Below are 25,345 nucleotides of genomic sequence, written 5' to 3' on the forward strand. Positions count from 1 at the left end.
AAAGTTCTGTTTAGTTCACTTGCCCATTTCTTTATTGGTTCATTAGTTTTGGGAGAATTTAGTTTTTTAAGTTCCCTATATATTCTGGTTATCAGTCCTTTGTCTGATGTGTAGCTGGCAAATATTTTCTCCCACTCTGTGGGTGTTCTCTTCAGTTTAGAGACCATTTCTTTTGTTGAGCAGAAGCTTCTTAGTTTTATGAAGTCCCAATCTATGCTATCTCTTAGTTGCTGTGCTGCTGGGGTTCCATTGAGAAAGTTCTTGCCTATACCTATCAATTTCAGAGTATTTCCTATTCTTTCCTGTATCGACTTTAGAGTTTGGGGTCTGATATTAAGATCCTTGATCCATTTTGAGTTAATATTGGTATAGGGTGATATACATGGATCTAGTTTCAGTTTTTTGCAGACTGCTAATCAGTTTTCCTAGCAGTTTTTGTTGAAGAGGCTGTCTTTTCTCCATTGTATATTTTTAGCTCCTTTGTCAAAGACAAGTTGGTTATAGTTGTGTGGCTTCATGTCTGGATCCGCTAGTCTGTTCCACTGGTCTTCATGTCTGTTTTTGTGCCAGTACCATGCTGTTTTTATTGTTATTGCTTTGTAATATAGTTTGAAGTCAGGTATCGTGATACCTCCAGCATTGTTCTTTTGACTGAGTATTGCCTTAGCTATTCGTGGCCTCTTCTGTTTCCATATAAATTTAATGGTAGATGTTTCAATCTCTTTAATGAATGCCATTGGAATTTTGATGGGAATTGCATTAAACATGTAGATTACTTTTGGGAGTATAGACATTTTTACTATGTTGATTCTACCAATCCATGAGCATGGGAAATCTCTCCACTTTCTATAGTCTTCCTCAATCTCTTTCTTCAGAAGTGTGTAGTTTTCCTTGTAGAGGTCGTTCACATCCTTTGTTAAGTTTACACCTAGGTATTTGATTTTTTTTGAGGCTATTGTAAATGGAATTGTTTTCATATATTCTTTTTCAGTTTGTTCATTATTAGTGTATAAAAATGCTAATGATTTTTCTATGTTGATTTTATATCCTGCTACCTTGCTATAGTTATTGATGGTGTCTAGGAGCTTTTGAGTAGAGTTTTTGGGTCTTTAAGGTATAGGATCATATCATCTGCAAGTAAGGATATTTTGACAGTTTCTTTACCTATTTGTATTCCTTTTATTCCTTCTTCTTGCCTAATTGCTCTGGCTAGGAATTCCAGTACTATGTTGAATAGGAGTGGAGATAGTGGGCATCCTTGTCTGGTTCCTGATTTTAGAGGGAATGGTTTCAGTTTTTCTCCATTAAGTATAATGCTGGCTGTAGGTCTGTCATATATAGCTTTTATAATGTTGAGGTACTTTCCTTCTATTCCTAGTTTTCTTTGAGTTTTTATCATGAAATGCTGTTGGATCTTATCAAAGGCTTTTTCTGCATCTATTGAGATGATCAAGTGGTTTTTGTCTTTGTTTCTGTTAATGTGGTTTATTACGTTTATTGATTTTTGTATGTTGAACCACCCCTGCATTCTTGGGATGAAGCCTACTTGGCCATGGTGAATGATCTTTTTGATGTGTTGTTGAATTCGGTTTGCCATTATTTTATTGAGGATTTTTGCATCAATGGTCATTAAGGTGATTGGCCTATAGTTCTCCTTTTTTGGAAGTGTCTTTGCCTGGTTTTGGGATAAGTGTAATACTGGCTTCACGAAATGTGTGAGGCAGTTTTCCTTCCCTTTCTATTTCATGGAACAGTTTAAGGAGGGTTGGTATCAGTTCTTCTTTAAAGATCTGATAGAATTCAGCAGAGAATCCATCAGGTCCTGGACTTTTCTTTTTAGGGAGACTCTTGATTGCTGCTTCAATTTCATTTTGTGTTATAGATCTATTCAGGTGATTAATATCCTCTTGGTTCAGTTTTGGATGATCATATGTATCTAGAAATCTGTCTATTTCTTTAAGATTTTCGAATTTATTTGAATATAAGTTCTCAAAGTAGTCTCTCATGATTTCCTGGACTTCCATGGTGTGTGTTGTTATCTCCCTTTTTGTATTCCTGATTCTACTAATTTGGGTGTTTTTCTCTCCTTATTTTAGTCAGGTTTCCCAGGGGTCTGTTGATCTTGCTTATTTTTTCAAAGAACCAACTTTTTGTTCATTAATTCTTTGTATGGCTTTTTTGGTTTCTATTTCATTGATTTCAGCTCTTACTTTTATTATTTCTCTCCTTCTATTTGTTTTGGGATTTGCTTGTTCTTGTTTTTCTAGGAGTTTGAGATGTATCATTAGGTCATTGATTTGGGATCTTTCAGTCTTTTTAATATATGAACTCATGGCTATAAACTTTCCTCTCAGGACTGCCTTTGCTGTGTCCCATAGGTTCTGGTAGGTTGTGTTTTCATTTTCATTGACTTCCAGGAACTTTTTAATTTCCTCTTTTATTTCATCAATGACCCATTGTTCATTAATCAATGAGTTATTCAGTTTCCAGCTGTTTGCATGTTTTTTGTCTTTACTTCTGTTGTTGAGTTCTAGTTTTATTGCATTGTGATCAGATAGTATGCATGGTATAATTTCTATTTTCTTATATTTGCTGAGGCTTGCTTTGTGCCCTAGGATATGATCTATTTTGGAGAAGGTTCCATGGGCTGCTGAGAAGAATGTATATTGTGTAGAGGTTGGATGAAATGTTCTGTAGCCATCAAGTAGGTCCATTTGATCTATTGCATATTTTAGATCTTGGATTTCTTTATTGATTTTTTGTTTGGATAACCTATCTATTGATGATAATGGGATGTTAAAGTCTCCCACAACCACTGTGTTGGAGTTAATATATGCTTTTAGGTCCTTCAGGGTATGTTTGATGAAACTGGGTGCATTGACATTGGGTGCATATAGGTTGATAACTGTTATTTCCTTTTGGTCTATTTCCCCTTTTATTAGTATGGAATGTCCTTCTTTTTCTCGTTTGGTCAATGTAGGTTTGATGTCTACTTTGTCAGAGATAAATATTGCTACTCCTGCCTGTTTTTGGGGCCATTGGCTTGGTAAATCTTCTTCCAGCCTTTTCCTAAACCTATGCTTATTTCTGTCTGTGAGATGGGTCTCCTGTAAGCAACAAATTGTTGGATCTTCCTTTTTAATCCAGTTAGTCAAACAGTGCCTTTTGATGGGGGAATGAAGTCCATTAACATTAAGTGCTAGTACTGATAGGTATGTGGTGATTCCTGTCATTTAGTTGTCTTAGTTGTTTGAAGGTTTGATTGTGTGTACCTAGATTGAGGTTACTCTATACTTTCTTGCTTTTTCTTTTCCTGTAGTTTGGTGCTGCCTGCCCTTTCATGGTTATGTTTGGTTTCACTTTCTGTGTGCAGAATCCCTTGAAGAATCTTTTGTAGTGGTGGCTTTGTGGTCACATATTGTTTTAGTTTCTGCTTATCATGGAAGACTTTTATTGCTCCATCTATTTCGAATGATAGTTTTGCTGGGTAGAGTATCCTGGGCTTGAAGTTATTTTCATTTAGTGCCCGGAAGATCTCACCCCAAGCTCTTCTTGCCTTTAATTTTCTGTTGAGAAGTCTGCTGTGATTTTGATGGGTTTACCTTTGTATGTTATTTGTTTTTTCTTTCTTACAGCCTTCAATATTCTTTCTCTAGTTTCTGTACTTGTTGTTTTAATGATAATATGCCACGGAGTAGTTCTATTTTGGTCTAGTCTGTTAGGTGTTCCGGAGGTCTCTTGCATCTGTATGGGAATAGATTTCTCTAGATTTGGGAAATTTTCTGTCATTATTTTGTTGAATATATTATGCATTCCCTTTGCTTGCACCTCTTCTCCTTCTTCGATGCCCATGATTCTCAGGTTTGATCTTTTGATGGAGTCAGTAAGTTCTTGCATTTTCTTTTCACAGGTCTTGAGTTGTTTAACTAATAGTTCTTTGGTTTTTGCTTTAATTACCATTTCATCTTCGAGTTCTGAGATTCTGTCTTCTGTTTGTTCTATTCTGCTGGATTGGCCTTCCATTTTGTTTTGCGATTCTGTTTCATTCTTTTTTCTGAGGTTTTCCATATCCTGGGTGGTTTCCTCTTTAATGTTTTCTATTTTCGTCCTAAGTTCATTTATCTCTTTATTATCTTTGTTTCACTTTGGTGTTTATACAGTGCTTCTATGGTTTCTTTTATTTCTTCTTGTGCTTTCTCAAATTCTCTATTTTTGTTGTCTTGGAATTTCTTGAGTGTCTCCTGTACATTTTGGTTGACCATATCCAGTATCATCTCTATAAAATTCTCATTGATTACCTGTAGGATTTCTTCTTTTAGATTATTCTTGTGGGCTTCATTGGGTTCTTTGGCATAGTTTATCTTCATTTTGTTGGAGTCTGGATCTGAGTATCTGTTTTCTTCATTTCCCTCTGGTTCCTGTGTTAATTTTTTGCTGTGGAGAAACTGGTTTCCCTGTTTTTTCTGTCTTCCCATCATTGCCCTTGGTGTTGTTATTTTCCCTGTACCATGTGCAATTAAGTATTTTCTAGCTTGTAATAATAACAATGGTGATATTTAGAATGGAAGGGTGAGAGGAGCGGAAAGCAAAGAAGGTAAAGAAAAAGGGAAAAATAAATAAACAAGTAAAAAAACAAAACAAGCAAAAAAAGTTTCAAAGATATAAATAGGGAGAGATAGTGTACTAATCAACAGAAAGCTAAACAGGCATTAGAGAGACAGAGAGAGGATTGAAAAATAAAAAATTTTAAAAAAAATCTCCAAGTTCAAATACAATAAAGTTTCAGTCGTAATAATTTTGGCGTTAGTCCCTCAGCCTCCAATCCTGGAGATGGTGTCTCAGAAGTAGTTCTGTCATTGTCTCATCAAAGAGGAAAAAACCCAAACAAAACAAAACAAAACAAAAAAACACCACAAAGTGTCCCAAGTTCAAATGCAATACAGTTTCAATAAGTTTTTCAGCATGCAGGTGTAGTTCATTTGTTGTCTTATCAAAGGAAGAGAGGGAAAAAAAAAAAAAGAGTCTGGAGACAGTTCTGTGAATGGCTATCTGAGGCTGTGGCTCACCTGCCCGCTGCTGTCAGCCTGCTGTTGCTGGAGGCTTTATTTATGCAGATCTCTGGGGTGAGCTTAACACTCACCTGGCCCCTCAGGCTTTGTTTACTTAGAGTTCTCCTGGGCACAACCGCCACTGCTACAAGCTTTCCCCTTTCCAAGCACACTGGGGGAGGTGACACTGCACCTGCTTTCTTAGGCCTGCGTGTTTATTTACAGTTCATGTGGGAAGTGGGCCTTCCCCCCTCTCCTGTGGAGTTTTCCTCCCACTGCCACTTTTACAAGCTTTCCCGCTCCTGGTTGCTGGGCATGTGCCACCACTCCTGCCTTTTCTGGCTGGCTTGTTTATTTACAGCTCACATGGGAAGTGGGCCTTCCCCCCTCTCCTGTGGAGTTTTCCTCCTACTACCAACTTTTACAAGCTTTCCTGGTCCTCATTGCTGGGTGGGTTGCTGGGTGGGTGCCGCAGCTTCTGCCTTCTCCGGAGGTTTGTTTACTTACAGTTCCGTGAGGGATTGCCCCTCCCCCCCTTCGGTGCTCAGGGTGCCCTGTCCTCTTTGCTATGTGCCTTTTTTGTTGTTACTGCTTATTATTCAGTTTTTTTTCTTTTTTCCCTGGGTGGGAGTCAGTCTGTCTGGGGGCTATGCTGATCTGGCCCAGGGTTGTCTGTGGGAGTACTGCGTACCGCTTAGCTCACCTTGTGGTCCGCGTCTTTCCTGGTGGTCTGGGCACTGGCGTCTGGTGGTGGCATGGGAGCCCTCCTGGTTTCTCTGCTTAACATGAAGTGGAGATGCTATGTGCGGGCTGGGGGTGTGGAGGAGTCAAAGTTTTGCCTCTTCTTGGTGGTTTTTCCTGTAAGGTGTATCTCCAGTGTCTCTCCAAGATTTTACTTTAGGAAGCACGCTTTCTGCTTCCTTCCTCTAGTTGCTATCTTGGAATCTACAAGTCACCTCTTTAAAGACCCTATCTCCAAATGCAGTCACATTCTGAAGGGCGGGCAGTGTATACCTCAATTTGTATTTTGAAGAACGTAACTCATTGCCCAACAAGGAGTTAGGGAAGATCTCTCTGAGGAGAGGCGACATCTAAGCAGAGTCCTGAGTAAGGGAATGGTGGGGGCTGTGGGGTAAAAGTGCTCCTACAAGGGGAGGGAGTGCCTAGGCCCCCACTGGACTGTGAGGAGGCCATGAAGACAAAGCCAAAGAAAGGAGCACAAGGATGTCCTGGGTGAGAGCAGGAGCCAGCTTGAGAAGAACACTGGAGTCATGGTGAGGACCCCAATTCCTTCTGAATGCCATGGGATGTCATCATAATGTTTTGAGCAAGGAAGGGACATTACTCTTGTGGCTTTTTAAAGGCTAATTTTTAAATTCACAACAGCTTTTATGTAGACTTCTGAGAACTCAGCAGTGAGGATCACAGTGACCGCAAGTCTCAATGATGTGTCTTAGACTAGTCAGGATGCAGAACCCAGAGGTTACTCTCTGCTGTTTCTTCAGGAATTCCTTCCCTCAGGGTTAGGCTATCAGCTAAGAATTATTTGGAATACTGGGTTACAGCTAAAGCATCTCCTGCCACATTTAATGATGCTGAATTTGTGAGAGAGAAATACACAGTTCAATTTACTTTTGTGAAAGAACACCCTTTTCTTGAAGAAAAACCTTGGCTGTGATAATCTGGTCTGTAGTTATTTCTAAGGAGTAACATTAAATTGATATTGTTTGGGATGACATGGGTCTTTTTCATCTTTGACAAATGCTAGCTAGAGAGTTCCATGAAGTAATGAGAGGGGAATAACAATTACTTTGGACATTTTTGAGCAATCTATTGCCAAAAGATAAGAGATCTCCACAAAGCAATTCACATCCCTCACACCTAGACCCTATTTTGAATTCACCAAATATTGGCATTCTAAAGCCCCATATGCAGAAGTCTGCAGACACTGGAGCATTCCACAGACTGTCAGCGTTGAACTGAGGGATTCATGCTTGCTGTGCAAATGTTCTACCACTGAACCACCACCCCCCAACTCCTTTTGCTTTGGGTCTTGCACTTTTGACTGACCTTGCCTCTGACCTCAATCTTCTTATCTCTGCCTCCTGAGTAGCTGGGGTTACAGGTGTGTGCTACCACGTCTAGCACTCTATCAGTATATGTTTTTTTAAGTTGAAGTGGTTATGTTCATTTTTATAGAGTATTTATGTTGTGTTCATATGTGAGTGCTATACCCAACACGAAGCATATTCATTGAATAGATTGGTAGGCACTTTCCTAGGAACATGGAAATATAAACTGTCAGTTTTCTCTTCTGTATCTCCATTAAGCTTTGTTACTGAGAGCTGCTTTCCAAAACCTGCAAAGTTTCATCACATAAAAAATAACAATATTCAACACACACACACACACACACACAACATACACACAAGGCGGGGATTTCAACTGTAATACTGATTAGAGTTAGTAAAACTTTAAAGCTAATCAGTCACATTAAAAAATAACAATAGGTCAATTTTTAATCTTTTGGCACACAGTATCTGTTTTTACGAAGAGAGAAATGTTCAATATAAAACAAATTTCAACTAGTATACACCATGAAAATCATTTAGGGAATCATCAGAAATAACTTTAATCTGAGTATGAAAAGCTTCCCTTGCCCCCACAAGGAAAGAAAATGGTTTAACCTATTCTAACCAAATAATTAGAATTATATATGTGAGAATAAAATCCTAAGGAAACCTAAGAATCTACTAACAAATATTAGATATCATCTAAAGCATGTTTAAAATGTTCCTCTAAAGACTCTCTGAAGAAACTAGAAGCCCTAGAACCACAACGTGTTTTTTTACCAGGTCTTGGCGCTGAAGGACAGAAAGTGAAAAAGCGTAAGCCAGACTGCCTCGTGAAGTTCTCAGCTATTTGAGGCTGGCTTCAGCAGCTGAATTAAAGAGACAGGACAGTGTTGAAGTGATATTGTTGCAGCTTCCATAATAAACAAATGTAGAGATCATTGCGGATGACCCACTGAGGAATGGAATGTGTTCCTACGAATTCTAGGACACAAAGCCTCACTTGAGTCTCTCTGTAGTCCTTGCTGTGAAGGGGTGGCAAGTGTTATTAAGTTTTTAGATTAGCAAGGTTCTCCCGCATTTTTGCTTTAAGCCACAGTGCTTTCACAGCTGAGCTGTAATGCTCTGAAAATGCCTACATAACAAGATCCAGACGTGGAGTTGAATCCCAAATGGTAGATGGCCAACGGCATTTATTCACAATTACCTTGCCGAAGCCATTACAAGCCAGCCCCTCTGAAGAGACACTATGCCTAAACCCACAAGAGAAGAGGAAACCAGCGCAGGAAACAGGAGGCTCTCTGAATAATAACACACTTCTACAGGGCAGGAAGGTAGTTCCTTTTTCTAGAGAATACTAGCATGAACTCCAACCCCTTCTTAAGGCAAGTAGAAAGAATGAACCAAAATCATCCTATTGGCGACTAAATGTTACATTCTGCTCCCCAGAGTTCATGCGTGGAACAGAATTTCAAGGAATCCTATTTAGCCTGCTGGCCAGCTGGGACTTACTGTGTACTTGAGTAAACATAAGATTTCCTAAGAAATGGCCTTTCTTAGAAATCTAAAGCACTAAAAACCTTAAGTTCAGGAAAACTTGAATTTCTCAGAGAAGCAGGAAAAGGGATCAAGTTTCAGAACAATAGAGCTAGAACGAAAGCTCAAATGAACCCTAGGGCAGATAGCTAGAGGAGTCTGTGAAATTACATTTCAGAAAATTACATTTCAGTTGCCAATCTGTGCTCTAGTTTGCAAGGGTACCAGGACCCATGAATAGGGTGAATCTTGTACAAAACCTATTTATTTGCCTGACTCAATTCAAAGTAAACTGCAACTTCCATTTCCCAGGTGTTGACGAATTTGACAGGTGTGACCCTAGCCTTGCACTGAGGGCAATGGACAAACCACAAACTCTGGCCTTTGGCTTGGGGGAGGGGGTGATACACACACCAGCAGCAAATGGGCAGCCTGGCACTGGAGTTTGAGGGAGTGATTTCAGTAAATGAGGTAGAGTTTAGTGATTTATGACCTGGGATAGAAAGGTTGCATGTTCCTTAGCTTACAGAAGAATGGCAGAAGGGTTTGGGACAACACCAGTGAGCTACAATATCAAGAATGCAGAATCTAGAAAGATGGATGGAATCTCTCCATGACTACTTTGTCAGCATCCAAAGTTACATTAGGAAGATATTACTGTTTACTGGGAGGGTGAATGATGGCATTTAACTTGCAATCTAGATAATAAAAACAAGTTTCCAACGGTGTACCTGTTATCACATTACCTTTTGTTGTATTAGGGTGTGCATTTGGACTTTCACACATGAGATTTAAATATGGATTTTTTAAATGGTCCTAAAATATGGACTCTTGCCAGTGAAGAAACACACTATATGTATTGTCAGGAATCAGGTTCTCCCAGACAGACTTGTAGGTGAGGGTTTGTGTGCAATGATTTATTAAAGAAGTGCTCAAGGGGAATTAGTCTGGAGAGACAGGGAAGAAGAGGAAAACCAGGATGGGGAAGAAGTCAATCAAGCAAGGGAGCCATCATAGGCCAAGTCCTAGCCGTAGCACAAACCCATGCAAAGTAGTGGAGTATAAGGTACATCCCAGGCTTTGTCCCAACTTCAGGCAGAGCTGAGCTTTTCTATTTCACAACACTGAGTCAATGACCAAGGACCCCTAAGAGAATCTAAATTCTCAGGTGATTCTGGCTTCAATGTTCTAAAGAGAGTCACACTGACCACTAGAAGCAAATGGAAGTCAAGAAAGGGCACTCAGAAATGGATAAGGATTTTGAGAAGGTGGCACAGAGCCCCAATTGTGTTTGCCATATGTATCAAGACCAGTAGGCAGAATAAGAAATAGACATTTCAGACATGAGTCCAAAATTCCAAGAACAGAGTCTTCAAGTTGCAGTAGCTGGGTTACATTTGAGCTGCTTCTCACAAGGGCAACTGTGTGTCTGGTGGCAGCAGAGATTCATGTACTCAGTACTTGTCTGGTTATTCCCCTGGTCAATGTTGGAAGGACAGTTGCTGTAGAGTGGCATGTGCCTGCTGCTGAGTTTGTCCCTCTCCTTCTGCTGCCCTTGGAGGAATAAAGGGTGCAGAATGGTTCTAATCCCAAGCAACCAACAGTCCTGCTTACTCCACCTGTGTCTGGCTGAAGCCCTTTCTGTTTGACAGATGAAAGACCTAGGTTCTCATCAAGCCCACTGAATCAGAGGCTAAATCTATGCTATAAATACAGTGAGAGCAGCATGGAAATGGGGTTAATTAGAACTAGAGGAGGAATGGAAGGTTTCTGGGAGATGAGACTTCACTTTGGCCTTGAAAATCAGAATTTGGATCGGTGGAGAAGAGAAGGAAGGTCCTTCAGGCAGAAGGGAACAAATAAAGGAAAGGCAGAGGTGAGAAGTGAAGTGCACTTTGATGGCTCAAGTTGAAGACTGGTTTAGCTGAAGCTAAGATCACAACACAAAAGGCTGACTGTTGGTCACCCTGAGTCTGAAAATTGGGTCATGGTCTTAAGCTGTCTGTCTTCCCCACACTGCTCCCTCCAGCTTCTTTCTGATTCTCTGCCCAACTCCCCACTCAGACTTGCTTTCCATCTAGATGTGTCGTGCTCTGGACCATCCTCCTAATTAATACATGCCAGGTCCCATGAGCTGACAAGCTTTCAATACAAAGAAACAAATGATAAAAGCCAGGGCAAAAAGCAGAACAAAATAAAGATAGCAGGGGGTGTTTTGAGTGATCAGCATCATGGAACAGGCAAATTTCAGAGACATTTTGGAAAAGGGGAAACCTGATGTGTTAATTAGGAGTCTATTTCCATAATAAGACTGCTCAGAGGAAGGTAATAAAAGAAACAAAGAGGCAGTGGGGGGGACTGTTCAGGCAGAATGGAAGTTTCCTGTAAGGAGAGGGAGGGAGTTTATTATTCTCTGTTGTCCTATGTGTGTATGTGGTCTTGTTGGCTTCATGAGACAGGGGACTGCCCCTTTTGTGTTTTGTAAAGCACCATGAATAAAGAGCTTTGGGTATAAATAACAACGTGGTTTGTGCCCTGGACCATTCAACAGGAAGTACTGCAGCCTTACCAGCTCCAGCTGCTGGTGGTGTTTGGCTTTTCAGGGCAGATTCTATTCAGAGGAACTGTCTGCTGCTGAGATGGGCCAGCGTAGAGTTCAAAACAAGAGGAAGTGCAGGGAGGAGGTGAGGTGAAAAAACGGAGTGTGAGGGGGCCCAAGCCCTTCATCCAGCTGCAGGCGGCCAGACTTGGGAATCTGAGCCCAGGCACAGCAGTCAGAGAGACACACAGCCCAACCCTAGCTCTACTACTTGCTGGCTCCATGCTTAGACCTTCCAACTGGTGCTGCTGGGCTGAGAAAAGACTGTCTATCTTCCACACTGCTGCCAGATTAATTTTCCAAAAGCACAGCTTTGAATATGTCTTTCTGCTGTTTAGAACTGGCAATGGCTCCAACTGCCTAGTGAAGCAGTAGCTGTAGGGCGGGTGGAACTTTAAGTGTCTAAACCTTCCTGAATCTCACTTTCGTCTCCATGAAGTTAGGACAATAATGGTGACTATATTGCTGGAAGAATCCATAGAAATGCTTGAGATATAGTAAGTGCTCAATTAAGACTGATTTCCATTATTGGTTAGGGAACTGTTTGAGTGTCAAGCCCAGCAGTCTACTTACTGGCTGTGTGACTCAGTGCACATTTGGTGATTTCTCTATTCCTCAGATGCTCACCTGTAAAACAGGATTGTTGAGAGGACTGATGTATCTAAAAGCATGCTGACCAGTATTTAGTGCTCAATGAATTTTATTTTTATATTATGGTATTGCTACCATTAACAACATCATCATCACTACCACCACCACCACCATCATCATCATTTACATGGGGGGCAGGGTATAAATTGGGAGTTTGCTTGCTGAATCCTTGAAGTTGCTCTAAGGTCTAGGAGTGGAGGACTCCTAACCTCCTCTCCATAGGCTCCTGCCAGGCTCTATATGTCCCATATATGGCCAGGGAGGGGCTTTGGGTACTGAGGGTGCCTGTCATGTCCAGTTGTTTTCTTCCAGCCTGTCTGGATCCAGTGCCAGGCACCTATCTAGTACAGGCCAGAGGAAGTGGAAGGTAAGTCTTCTCAAATCAGCCTGCAGTGGGCACGGTGGTTAAGTAGAGGATCTGTGCTCTCTTTCTGCTGTCAAGAGACTACCTCGTGAAAGTTCATTCTGTGAACATCTTACTCTGTCTCCTCAACTCCCTTCCTGAAGGTAATGACCCCCTCACTCATTTTGTGTAATACTAGTGAGGCTGCCAGTATGACTTTATCCATTGTGGGGGTGAGGGGGTAGTGCACAATCCAAGCCAGGCGAATTAAAAATCATGACAGGGAGATTGTATGAGAGTAGGTAGACTGGAAGTAGGAATGGGTAAAACCAGGGATCTAAGGAACACAAGGGTCTAAACACATCAGGGGATTCTGGTGTCTTGTTGGCAAGCCTCTGAATGACGTCAAAAGATGGACAGAGTTCATGTCATTGTCCCAGTCGCCTGATTCGACTCTGCCAATCGCCCTCAGACTTCCTAGACACGCGAGCCACTTAACTTCTAAAGCTGACTGAGCTGCGGTTTTGTCACTAGTGCTAACACAGAGATTTTACTTGTAACTATCAGAATTTTACTTCATATCCATCAAACTCATTTCTGTTAGGAATAATCAGATTTAAAAAGTGGGTGGGTATGTAGGAGCTGGGAATAGAAAACTGAGAGGAAACCAAGGCAGAGAAGAAGCAGGTGCTTTGCAGTGAGGCCCTGGGAAAGAACTATAATGCTGAGGGGAATAAAACAAGAGAGAAGAAATGTAGTTGAGTCTGGGTGAATGGAAGGAACGAGTGACATGTGAGAGGAACAGACAACGTAGGATAAGGCAGACAGCGTGGGTAAGGATCTGAATAGCCTATATAATGGCACAAATTTGGCAACTTTCCCTCAGCTATGCTGAGCCAGTCCAATAAAAATCAACCAAAGCATTTCAATCAAAGAAGGCAGGATGGGCTTAGATTCTCAAAGCCCGGGTTCAGGGCCAGTTTTGAAGCACTCTAATTGAGTGACATTAGGGGAGTTATAAGACAACTTTGAGCATAGGTTTCCATTTCTGCACCCTGGAGATAGCAATGCCTCCCTCACATAATAGGTGATGATGGTCCTATTTTATACACATTATTCTATACTTCTGGAAGCATGAGAGAGAGAGAGAGAGAGAGAGAGAGAGACCAACTCTATGCCAACAGGTATAAAACACCTTGAATGTGTAGAATCAGACATAGAGGAGAAAACATTTTAGCATGCATATTATCTGCAAAAATGGCATTGGTTTGCAAGCATATCACTAAAACTATAAGGAGGGCACATCCAGACAAATGTCCAGGTAGTAAAAGAAGGGAAATGGAAAAGTATACAGTAAGCCTGCCTTATTTGTGGATACATTACACATGGTTTTGACCAAGTTGCAGTCAAAAAAATCACAAGTTTAAAAATGAAAAGAAATTTCAAAAACAAGGTTTTACATTCCCATGCACACAAAATACAGCTCAGAGGAGGTGAAGAAGCTCTCGGTCTGCCCCGTGTTATCATCGGTTGTGTTTAAATCACTGTGCGATCTGCTGCATGCTTCCCTGCCTTTCATTTTGTGAACATATGTCTCCCAAAAAGCAAATGCCACCCTAAAAGCAAGGTAAAAGGAAATGTGCTTAATTTAAGTTACAAAGTGAATTTTAGGTTTGCTGAAAGATGGCATGTCTCTAGAGGAAGTTGGGGAGCATTATGGGACAAGAGCATCAAGCATCACAGTGAAGTGCTAAACTCAGTGCATCCTAAGCGTGCATGGTTTTTCCTCAATGGTAGTCTCCCTGGAACCTCAGACCTGCAGATACCAAGGGTCTACTGTACAATAGTCCTCATTACTATCAAAAAGTAAAAAAATTATCTTATATAAAATATTACTAATATTATTTATTTTGCTATTTTTGTGCCTTTGGTAAAAAATGTTTTAAGAATTTTCTAAGTCCTTCTTTTCCATTAGGCATTATAACTTTTTGTCATTTACAAACTGCTTCAGGACTCTAGCTAGCAAGTTTGACAAAGAAGAGGATGGTGGTCTTCCATTTCCATCCCAGGACAAAGCACCAGTGTCCAATGGGAGCTGGGAAGTAACAACACAGTTACGGCCAATAGAGTATCAAGGAAAAGGTTTTCCACGCTGGCATCAAGAATGTTGATCAGGTTTCTGCTATGGTTTGAATGTGTGCTCTCAAAAGTTATATATTGGAAACTTAATCTCCAACTTCATACATTGGTGATGTTTGGATGGAGCCTTTGGCAGGTGATTAGGATTAGATGATGTCACAAGGGTGGGGCCCTTATGGCAGGATTAGTGGCTTTATAAGAAAAAAGAAGAGAGAAAAGAGCTAGCATGCTTGTGCATCTCACCATGTGATGCCCTCTTCCTTGTAATGACACAGCAAGAAGGCCTCACTAGATGCTAAGCAGATGTTTAGCCATGCTCTTGGACTTCCCAGCCTCTAAAACTGTGAGCTAAATAAACCTCTATTCTTTATAAATTATCTGGCCTCACAGATTTTATACTAGCAACAGAAAATAGACTAACACTTTGCTCCACTATTAGTTCTCCAAAGAAATCGAACCTAAAGTAGGTGGATATAGGTGAAGATATCAATATAGATACATAAATATTTTAAGGAACTGGCTCAGGTGATTCCATAGATTGGTAAATCCAAAACCTGTAGAGAAGGTCGGCAGATGAGTATCCCAGGGAAGTCTGAATCTGATGGCTGAGTCTGCCAGCACAATTCCCTCCTTTCAGTTTTTTTCTATCAAGGCTTTCAACTGAGTAGTTGAGACCTGCCCACATAAGGAAGGGCTGTTTTACACAAAGTCTACTGGTTTCATGTTAATCTTACCTTAAAAAATATCTTCATGGAACTATTTAGAATAATGCTTAACCAAAAATCTGAGTACCCAGGCCAGCCATGTTGAGACATAAAATTAACCTCATCTGATATATTTTTCGATCACCGACTTCCCAAATGAGCCCACAGGGGGTTGGGGGGCAGGGCAATGAGTATCTACAAGACACCATCAGCAAACCCAAAACCTTCTTGTCCCTATGTCCTATTGAGGCAGGCTACAGTTAGGGAAAGTTTGAGACTCATAGAAAATATATGACTTAATATTGCATTTCAAATTGATCATGCCCTGCCCCAGGGACCACCCTCCACCTGGCAAAGGTGCCCCTCCCCACTTGTTGGTTACTGGATGGGATTCTTCCCTTCCCATAGGACAGCATAAGTTTTAAAAGCACCTGGAAAACAGAAGCACACACTCTCTGCTTCCTGGTTTCCACCTGTGTTTTCCTTCCCTAACTTTTAATAAATTCCAATTACACCCACATGTCCTGCTATGTATTCTTCCACACAGGACACAAAGAATTTGGAAGTCTTCTGATCACACCATTGCCATTAACACTGTGACTTTCAGTAAAGGGGAGGGAGGGGGGTTCAGGGGAAGGAGATCGCTAGGGCATTGAATTCCCAGGAGAACACCTGGGAACTCCAGTCATGAAGAGTTGAGCCTGATGAATTAAAATGGTCTTATCTTCATCCACAGCCTGGCTAGGCCTAGGAATATTTTTGTGATAACTCCTTTTTAACTATGTAGCAACCAGGAGATATGCCTACCCATTTTTATGTACTTGGTGACCAAAGAAATTCTTAGGACAGGATAGAGTCACTTAGTAATCATTTTACAAATAAGTCTTAACAAATGTACCTGGTAGTGGCATAGATAAGTGGGTTGTTTATTAAGAAGTTGAACTAGAAATAGAACAATAACTCCTGGTAGACCAGTTGTCCATGCATAAGATCTTGACAATAGACACCCTTAGTAATAGAGGAATCTCCAATTGGGAAAAGTAATTCCTAGAGTTTGGTCTCAGCTCTACCTCTATCCATAGGGTCTTGGGTGAATGTGCTATCCTCTCTAGGGTTCTCTTTCATGGTCTGTAATATAAGGAGATCCTCCCAGATGATCTGTGAGGTTTCTTCTAATTGTCACACCTATAATCCAGTAAGATCCCCAGAAGTGACCACATACCAGGAATTTGTGGTGATAAAAGGGGACTCAAGGAAAATGACAACTGCCTCCTGTCACACCTTCTCTACTTGACTCAGAACAGTTGCCTCTCAGAAAGACCAGACCAGGTGAATAATTCTTTGCCATTCAGGTGCTATGGTCTGAATGTTTGTACCCTCCCAATTCATAGGTTGAAACCTAATCACTGATGTGATGGCATTAGAAGGAGGCTTTGGGAGGTGACTGGATCATGGAAGCAGATAAATGGGATGAGTGCCCTTATGAAAGAGACCCTTTCTACTTTCAGTGAGAAGGCACCATCTATGAACTAGGAAGCAAGCTCTTCCCAGACACTGATTCTTGTGGCCTCTTGATCTTGGACATCCTAGCCTCTAGAGGTATTAGAAATAAATTACAGTTGTTTGGAAGCTGCCCACATTGTGGTATTTTATTATGGAGTCCAAATGAACTGAGACAGTGGGATCTCATTATCTTTTAAAAGATAATTGCTACTAGTGTTTAAGGAGATATTTTAAAGTTACATAAAATTGTAAAACGTAAATATATATGAAAAAGAAATTTAAGATCCTATAATTCCAAAATGCAGATCACCTCTGTTAACTTTTTAGTATATATTCTTCCAGACATTTTCTATGACTATATATGCACTTTTGTCAAAAAAGGGTCATGTTCTAGATCACTGCTTTTATATTTTGATCTTATTGGATTTTAAGATCAGTCTTCTTCCTCTGTTTCTTATTTTTTTCTTTTTCAGCCTTTAAGGTCTCTACACAATGGTATCTCAGACCCTTGTTTTATAGTAAATACTGTGGGCAAGAGGCAGGGTTTTGCCTCAGTGGCTGGAGAAGAAAGTTCAGAAAGTCAAAGTGCAGAGAGTTCTTGGGGGAGCCAAAGCAGGAATTATTTTTGACTAGGTGAATTCATCCTCTGTTATGGTTAAATTACGTCTCCCCCCACCACCCCCAAAAGATATGCCCATGTCCTAGCCCTTGGTACCTATCAATGTGACCTTATTTGGAAATAGGGTCCTTGCATATGTAATTAAGAATCTTGAAAAAAGGTCACCCTGGATTTAGGTGGGTCCTGAGTCCAATAACTACTATCCTTTTAAAAAAGACCAGGGGGATTTGAGACATGGACAGAGACACAGAGAGGAAAGCCAGGTACAAGCAGAGGCAGAGAACGGAGTAATGCCACTTCAAGCCAAGGAGTGCCAAAAAGCTAGCAGACTCTCCACTCAAAGCATCCAGAAGGAATGAATCCTGCCACCAATATCTTGATTTGGGGCTTCTGGGCTGTTGAACTGTGAGCAAATAGGTTTCTGTTGTTATAAGTCACCAAGGTTGTGGTAATTTGTTACAGCAACCCTAGGAAGCTAATACACTCTCTTTATCTTATACTTTGTTTTTTCACTTTGGTCTTGTTTCCTCACTTGCCTGGTGAACCACTGATTGTCTTTCCAGCAGACTTAACAAGTCTTGGTAAGTAGGGTCAGGCCTAGTTCAGCTTCCTGAACAATAATGACACTGGAGTTTTTACCAGAATAAGAACTAGATGATACATACTAATAGCAAGTCAGGCTCCATGTCTCTAAGAATTCAAACTGATAAAGGCAGTTTAAGACTCTAAGCAAAACTCCAGTAGTGATTTATATTTTTAAAAATGCTTAGAACAGATTGGAAGTATGGCTCAAGCAGTACAGTGTGTGCTTTGCAAGAGCAAAGCCCTGAGTTCAAGCTCAAGTACCACCAAAAAAAAGTTTAGTACAAGACTCATTGAAAACTTTAAAGTAAAAATAAAACCATGATATCATCAACAACTCCCAGTATCAGGTATAAAGATATGTCACCGAGGAGAACATCAGGATCTGAACAGGAACATGCCTACATAACTAAAGTTTCATTCCCTTCACTGGTCAAATTGTTGCTAACAATAAGAGCTGGGGGGATACCAAATACAACATTGTACACTGAACAGCAAGGATTCTGTTCTAAATAAAAATCAATTTTGGAAAAAAAAAAAGACATGCTAGAGGCAGGGCAAAATGATAGATTAGAGGTTTCTTCCATTGGACTCTGAATGAGAAGAGTCAGGGTAACAAAGGAAAAACTATATTCTGAAGAAAGAAAGAGAGAAAGAGCACCGGAAATCACTAAAAGATGGGCAGGACAGCTGACAACCATGGAGAAACAGAATGGCAACAGAGAAAAGAAGGAAACAGTCTGTAGCTCCAACCCCACATTTTGGGGAGGTGTGTGGGGAGGTGTGTGGGGAGGGTGAAGCTGAAGACACAACTATAAGTAAGTCAGATGGCCCTGGTGACAGACTGGCAGATCTAAATACAGAGTAACCCCACTCTTCCTGCAAGCTCTAAACCCAGTGCAGGGATTTGATGAGATAGTGACTAGCCCAGGTAGTATGCTAGCAATGGTGAAAAAGACATTTTGTCAATTCCCATATCTTGGAGTGCTATAGTCAGTCAGATGATGCCTTGAGAAGGGGCCTATTATTTGAGGCTGAGCTACTCTGGGGACTTGAAAACAAGGAACAATCATAGTTCAGGGAGCCTGCAGGTGCCCTGACACAGTGACAGTGGGGGACAGTTATTAGAGGTGTTGTGGAGAGGGGGAGGGTCTAACATAGACATGCTGAGAAGTTAAGGCAACAGGGAGCTTGGGCAGTGATGAAAGAGGTGGCTGGTGGCCCTGACCTCTCTGGTGAAGACAGAGTTCCACTGCCTGAGGATCCCTGCAGAAACACTCCAAGCCTGTGGTTGGCAGAGTCCTCAGCCTCTGCTTCCCAGCTGCGTGGGAGTTGTTACTGGTCAGGACTGAATCTCAGCAGACCACGTGATTTCTTCAGCCTCGTTCCTCCCACAGGGTGCATAAGTGCTGGTGGGATCTGAAAATGCTAAGACCATTAGCAGAACACCTGAGTCCCTCATCATTCCCCCTCCAGCCCAGAACTCAGTGCTCTGTTTGCTGCCCCCCACTCTACAATTCATTCAGGGGACACCCCTAGCTTTGTTTGCTTGCTGCCTCCAGGGACACACTGTGAGGGGCCTGTGAAGTAAACGGGAACCTGCCTGGCCCACAAAGCTCCTGATGGTACTGGGGTATTTGAACTTAGGGCCTTGTGCTTGCTAGGCAAATGCTCTAACACTTGAGCCATGCCTCCAGCCCAAGAAGGGAAACTTGTCAAGCAAAAGCAACTCTGAAGTGAACAACTGATCCTTGACAAACCCCACCCTCAGCCCACACACAGCACTGACCTGTGCACTAGGAAGTACAAAAGACTCTATAAACTCTTCTTCTCTCTGATTGGTGCTGGAGATTGGGCCTGGTGCCCTGAGCATGTGGATGTTTGGCTACTGAACTACATCCCCAGTCCATTTGTGAGACATTGCATATCAACCCTACCACTACCCAGTCCTGCCCAAAAATTCAGAATATTTCAACTGAAAGACTACAAGTGATTTAAATCTCCAACCAATGAACTGGCCTCAGAAGTACAAATTCCAGTGTAGAAAGACAAGAAATACGAAAAAACAAGGAAACATGACTCCTCCAAAAGTCAACTATTCCATAATAATGGACTCCAATGATAATGAAGTGGATGAAATCTCAGATAATAGATTCAAAGGAATGACTATAAGAATGATCAATGAAGTTAGAGAACATGAATAAATGCTTGAATGAATTCCAAAAGAATACACATTTTAAAAAACTGAGAGGAATTCAATAAAGATGTATAAATCCTGACAAAAATCAAATTGAAATTCTGAAAATGAAAACCCCACAAGTCAAATTTTTTTAAAAACCCTCATTTGAAAACCTCATAAATACACTGAATCAAATAGAAGACAGCCTATCAGGGCTTGAAAACAAGGTAGATGAATTAGACTACTGAGATAACAAGGGGAAAAAATATGAAAAGAATATATAAGACCTCTGGGACACCACTAAAAGACAAAACACGAGCCTAAAAGACATGCAAGCTAAAGGCATAGAAAAATATTTGGAAAAATACTAATGGCAGAAGCTAGGCAACCATGCTCAAGGCTATAATCTTAGCTACATGGGAGGCTGAGATCAGGAGGATTGCTGTGCTAGGATGGCTAAGGCAAAAAAGTTTGTAAGTTTCCCTTACTCAACAGAAAAAGCTGGGCCTGGTGGTATGCACCATCATACCAGCTATGATGGGAAGCCTAAAACAGCAGGATCACAGTCCTGTCAAGCCCAAGCAAAAAACAACACCCTATCTCAAAAGTAATCAGAGCAAAAAGTGCTGGAAACATGGCTCAAGTGGTAGAGCACTTGCCCAGCTATCATGAGTTCAAACCCTAGAACTACCAAAAACAAACAAACAAACAAACAAAAAAACCCCACAAAACCTAATGGCAGAGAATTTCCCAAATCTTGGGAAAGAGATGGAAATCCATCACAGGAGGCTTTTTAAAACTCCTAGTAGCCAAGACCAGAAGAGAACCTCCCATGTCATGTTATAATGTTATAGTTAAACATTGAGTACAGAGAAGAAGGAAATAATATTGAAAGCTACAAGAGAGAAGCTAAAGGTAAGCCCAGCACATTTTTCAACAGAAACTCTAAAAGTAAGGAGAGCATAGAATAATATATTGGAAGCCCTGCAAGAAAATAACTGCCAACCTAGACTACTGTATCCAGCAAAAATTATAAAATTGAAAAAAAAATAAAAATCTTCCATGATAAACAAAAATTAAAGGAATTCCTGACCAATGCTGCCAAAGACACTTAAAAGAATCCTATACACAAAAGAGAAAGATAAGAGCAACCATGAAAATACAGGAAAGAATAAATCTCACCAGATGAGTAGATAAGCAAACAAGAATAAGGAAATTATCAAACATTACAAAAACAATAAAATGACAATAATCATTATATAACTTTCAATAATAACTCTGTTAATTGTTTCAATTCTCCAATGGAAAGACACAGACTGGCAGACTGATTAAAGAAAAAGACCCAACCATTTGTTGCCTATAAGACATGGACCTCACTGGCAAAGGCAAACACAAGCTTTATTTTTTTAAATTGTTTTCTTATTCATATGTGCATACAAGGCTTGGGTCATTTCTCCCCCCTGCCCCCACCCCCTCCCTTACCACCCACTCCGTCCCCTCCCTCTCCCCCCTACCCCCTCAATACCCAGCAGAAACTATTTTGCCCTTATTTTTAATTTTGTTGTAGAGAGAGTATAAGCAATAATAGGAAGGAACAAGGGTTTTTGCTGGTTGAGATAAGGATAGCTGTACAAGGAGTTGACTCACATTAATTTCCTGTGCATGTGCAAATACAAGCTTAAAGTAAAAGGATGGAAAAAGATATTCCAAGCAAATGGAGCCCAAAAAATAAGTAGGATTAGTTCTTCTTGTACCTGACAAAGCAGGCTTCAGACCAAAATTAGTCATAAAAGACAAAGGTCACATCATATTGATAAAGAGAACAATCCATCAGGAAAATATAACAATTATAAACATATACACCACTCAATCCCACAAAACAAACACTTCTAGATATAAAATCTCAGACAGACCCCCACACAATAATACAGGGTGATCAAAATACCCCACAGTCACCAATAACTAGGTTATCCCGACAAAAACTCAACGAAGAAACGTCAGAATTAAATGACACTGTAAATCAAGTGGACATAACAGTCATGTGTAAAACACTCCACTCAACAGCCACAGAGTACACATTCTTAGCCCATGGAAGTTTCTCAGAAATAGATATTTAAGGACAAAAAATAACTCTCAACAAAAAACAAGAAAATTAAAACGAATTTCTGTATTTTATCAGACCACGATGGGGAATAAAACCCTAGAAATCAACAGAAGGAAAACACACAAAAGCTATAGAGACGGAACAACATGCTTTCAAATGATCAGTGGGTCACTGAAGAAATAAGGGAACAATCAGAAAATTCCTAAATTCAGATGAAAATGAAAACAGAACTTATGAGATCCTTTGGGACACTTATAGTTTACAGCTATAAGTGCCTACAATAAGAAAATCAGAGAATACTCTAATAATCTAACAATTCACCTCAACAAGACAAACAAGAACAAGCCAAACCCCAAATCAGTAGACGGAACGAGATAAGGATGTCTACACTCTCCACTCCTATTAAAAATAGTGCTAGAATTCCTAGCCAGAGTAATAAGGCAAGAGAAAGAAAAAAAAGGATATACATAGGAGAGGAAGAAGTCAAATTATCCCTGTTTGCTGATGATATGATCTTATATTTAGAGACCCTAAAGATTCTACCAAAAACATCTTAGAGCTTTTGACAAAGAAGCAGGATACAAAAATCAGCACACAAAAAAAGAGCAGCTTTTCTATATACCAATAATGAACAGACTGAGGAAGAAATTTTAAAACTCCCATTCAGAATAGTCTCAAAAAATACCTAGGACTAAACACAACTAAGGATTTGAAAGACCTCTATAGTGAGGTTATAAAAAAATTGAAGAAAGAAACTGAAGAAGACACCAGAAAATGGAAAGACCTCCCATGTTCATGGATCAGCAGAATTAATATTGTGAAACTGGCTAAACTACTGAAAGCAACCCACAGATTTAATGCAATTCTCACCAAAATTCCAATGTCATTCTTCATAGAAATGAATTAGAATAGCCTAATTAATCCTAAGCAAAAAGAGTAATGCTGGAAGGATCACAATTCCTGGCATCAAATTATATTACAGAGCCATAGTAACAAAAACATCATGGTACTCATACAAAAACAGACATACAGAATAATGGAACAGAAGACCCAGAAAAAAGCCCACACAACTACAGTCATCCAATTTTCTACAAAGGTGCCAAAAACATACAGTGCAGAAAAGACAGCCTCTTCAACAAATAGTGTTGGGAAAAGTAGATATCCAAAAATAAGGTGGAAACTAGAATTCTATCTCTCATCCTGTACAAAAATCAACTTAAAATGTATCAAAGATCTTTACATAAGACTTGAAACTACTACAGGAAAACAATAGGGAATACACTTGAAAATAGAGTATAGCGAATGACTTTCTACTCCAATAGCTCAGGAAATAAGGGAAAGAACTGACAAATGAAATTGTATCTAATTAAAAGGCATCTACACATCAAAGGAAACAATTAGCAGAATGAAGATACAGCCTATATAAGGGGATAAAATCTTTGCAACTATTCACTGTTCACCAGACAAGGGATTAATGTCCAGTCTATATATAAAAAGCTCAAAAAATTTAACATCGAAAGTACAAATAACCCAATTAACAAATGGGGAAATTAATTAAACAGACAGTTCTCAAAAGAAAGTACAAATGACCAATAAATATATAAAGAAATGCTCAACATCTTAAGCCATAAAGGAAATGCAAATCAAAACAACACTGAGATTTCATCTCACCCAAATCTGAATGGCAATCATCAAGAAAACAAAAAACAAATGCTGGTAAGAATGCAGAGGGAAAAGGAACCCATATACACTGTTGTCAGGGAAATAAATTAGTGTAGCCATTATGGAAATAATTATTGGGTTCCCTTAAAAAACTAGAACTAGAACTGCCATATGGTCCTGCTGTGTATCTGAAGGAACGTAAGTCATCATACAATAGAGATGCCTGCACGCCCATGTTTATAGCAACACTACTCACAATAGCCAGCCCATCGGTTGGTGAGTGGATAAAGAAAATGTGGAAATTGTATGTTCTCCCTCATATGTGGACATTAGGTCAAGGGCAAACACAACAATGGGATTGGACTTTGATTACGTGATAAAAGCGAGAGCGCACAAGGGAGGGGTGAGGATAGGTAAGACACCTAAAAAATTAGCTAGCATTTGTTGTCCTCAACGCAGAGAAACTAAAGCAGATACCTTAAAAGCAACTGAGGCCAACAGGAGAAGGGGACCAAGAACTAGAGAAAAGGTGAGATCAAGAAGAATTAACCTAGAAGGTAACACACATGCATAGGGAATTAATGTGAGTCAACTCCCTGTATAGCTATCCTTATCTCAACCAGCAAAAACCCTTGTTCCTTCCTATTATTGCTTATACTCTCTCTTCAACAAAATTAGAAATAAGGGCAAAATAGTTTCTGCTGGGTATTGAGGGGGTGGGGGGATAGGGAGGGGGCAGAGTGGGTGGTAAGGGAGGGGGTGGCGGCAGGGGGAGAAATGACCCAAGCCTTGTATGCACATATGAATAATAAAATAATTAAAAAAAGAAAAAGTGGTATTATTCAGCCATAAAGGAGAATGAAATTATGTTGGTTGCAGAAAAATGGATGGATCTGCAGATCATGATGTTAAGTGGAATAAGCTAGACTAAGAAAGACAAGTATCACTTAGTTGTTTACTCTCATATGTGAAGTCTAGACCTAAAAGAAGAAAAAAAGGGTCATGAATGTAAAACTGGGACTGTTTGAGAGTGGGAGCCAGTGAGAGAGACAAGGGTGATGGAGGATGAATATACTGAAGTACTTTATATGCATGTATGAAAATAGAATAATGAAACCTGTTAAGAATTGTAAAGCAAGGGATGGAGGGAGGACAAGAAAGATGGTAGACACGATTAAAAGACCATTTTTGATCATAAACACTGTAGTTTTCTAGAAAAGTTCTTTGAACCTCTTTAGCTATTTTCCCATCTTCTGCTAGGTCTACATGAGCCAAAATCTTACTGTTCACCTTTCCTTTCATTATTATGGCATCATAATGAGGCCACATGGATGATGCCGCCTCACTCCCACTTGATGATGAGGCTCTACAAGAATTAAAAACAGACTGCTTTAACAGCTGTACTAGGGTCTAAGAGTTGAGAAACCACTTTTAAATGATGGAAATGAATTTCTTGTGGTTCAAATTTCAAAAGTTAACTTAATGTTTTCAGGAAATTTTCTATTGGTCTAACAGCTTGTATTTTACTACAATGCTCATTCATTTTGAATGAAATTGACTATCTCTGCAAAATGTACTAATTGCAGTTTAGATCTACCCAAAGT

General features: G+C 40.1%; 1 long non-coding RNA gene across 2 annotated transcripts in view; it reads right to left on the reverse strand.

Moving 5' to 3' along the window:
* Window positions 1–25,345, reverse strand: part of LOC141421267 (uncharacterized) — a 60,736-nt gene that overhangs the window by 27,859 nt on the left and 7,532 nt on the right. The gene's annotated exons all lie outside the window — the stretch shown is intronic.

Source organism: Castor canadensis, chromosome 3 (assembly GCF_047511655.1).
Source record: "Castor canadensis chromosome 3, mCasCan1.hap1v2, whole genome shotgun sequence".
Taxonomy (NCBI): Eukaryota; Metazoa; Chordata; class Mammalia; order Rodentia; family Castoridae; genus Castor; species Castor canadensis.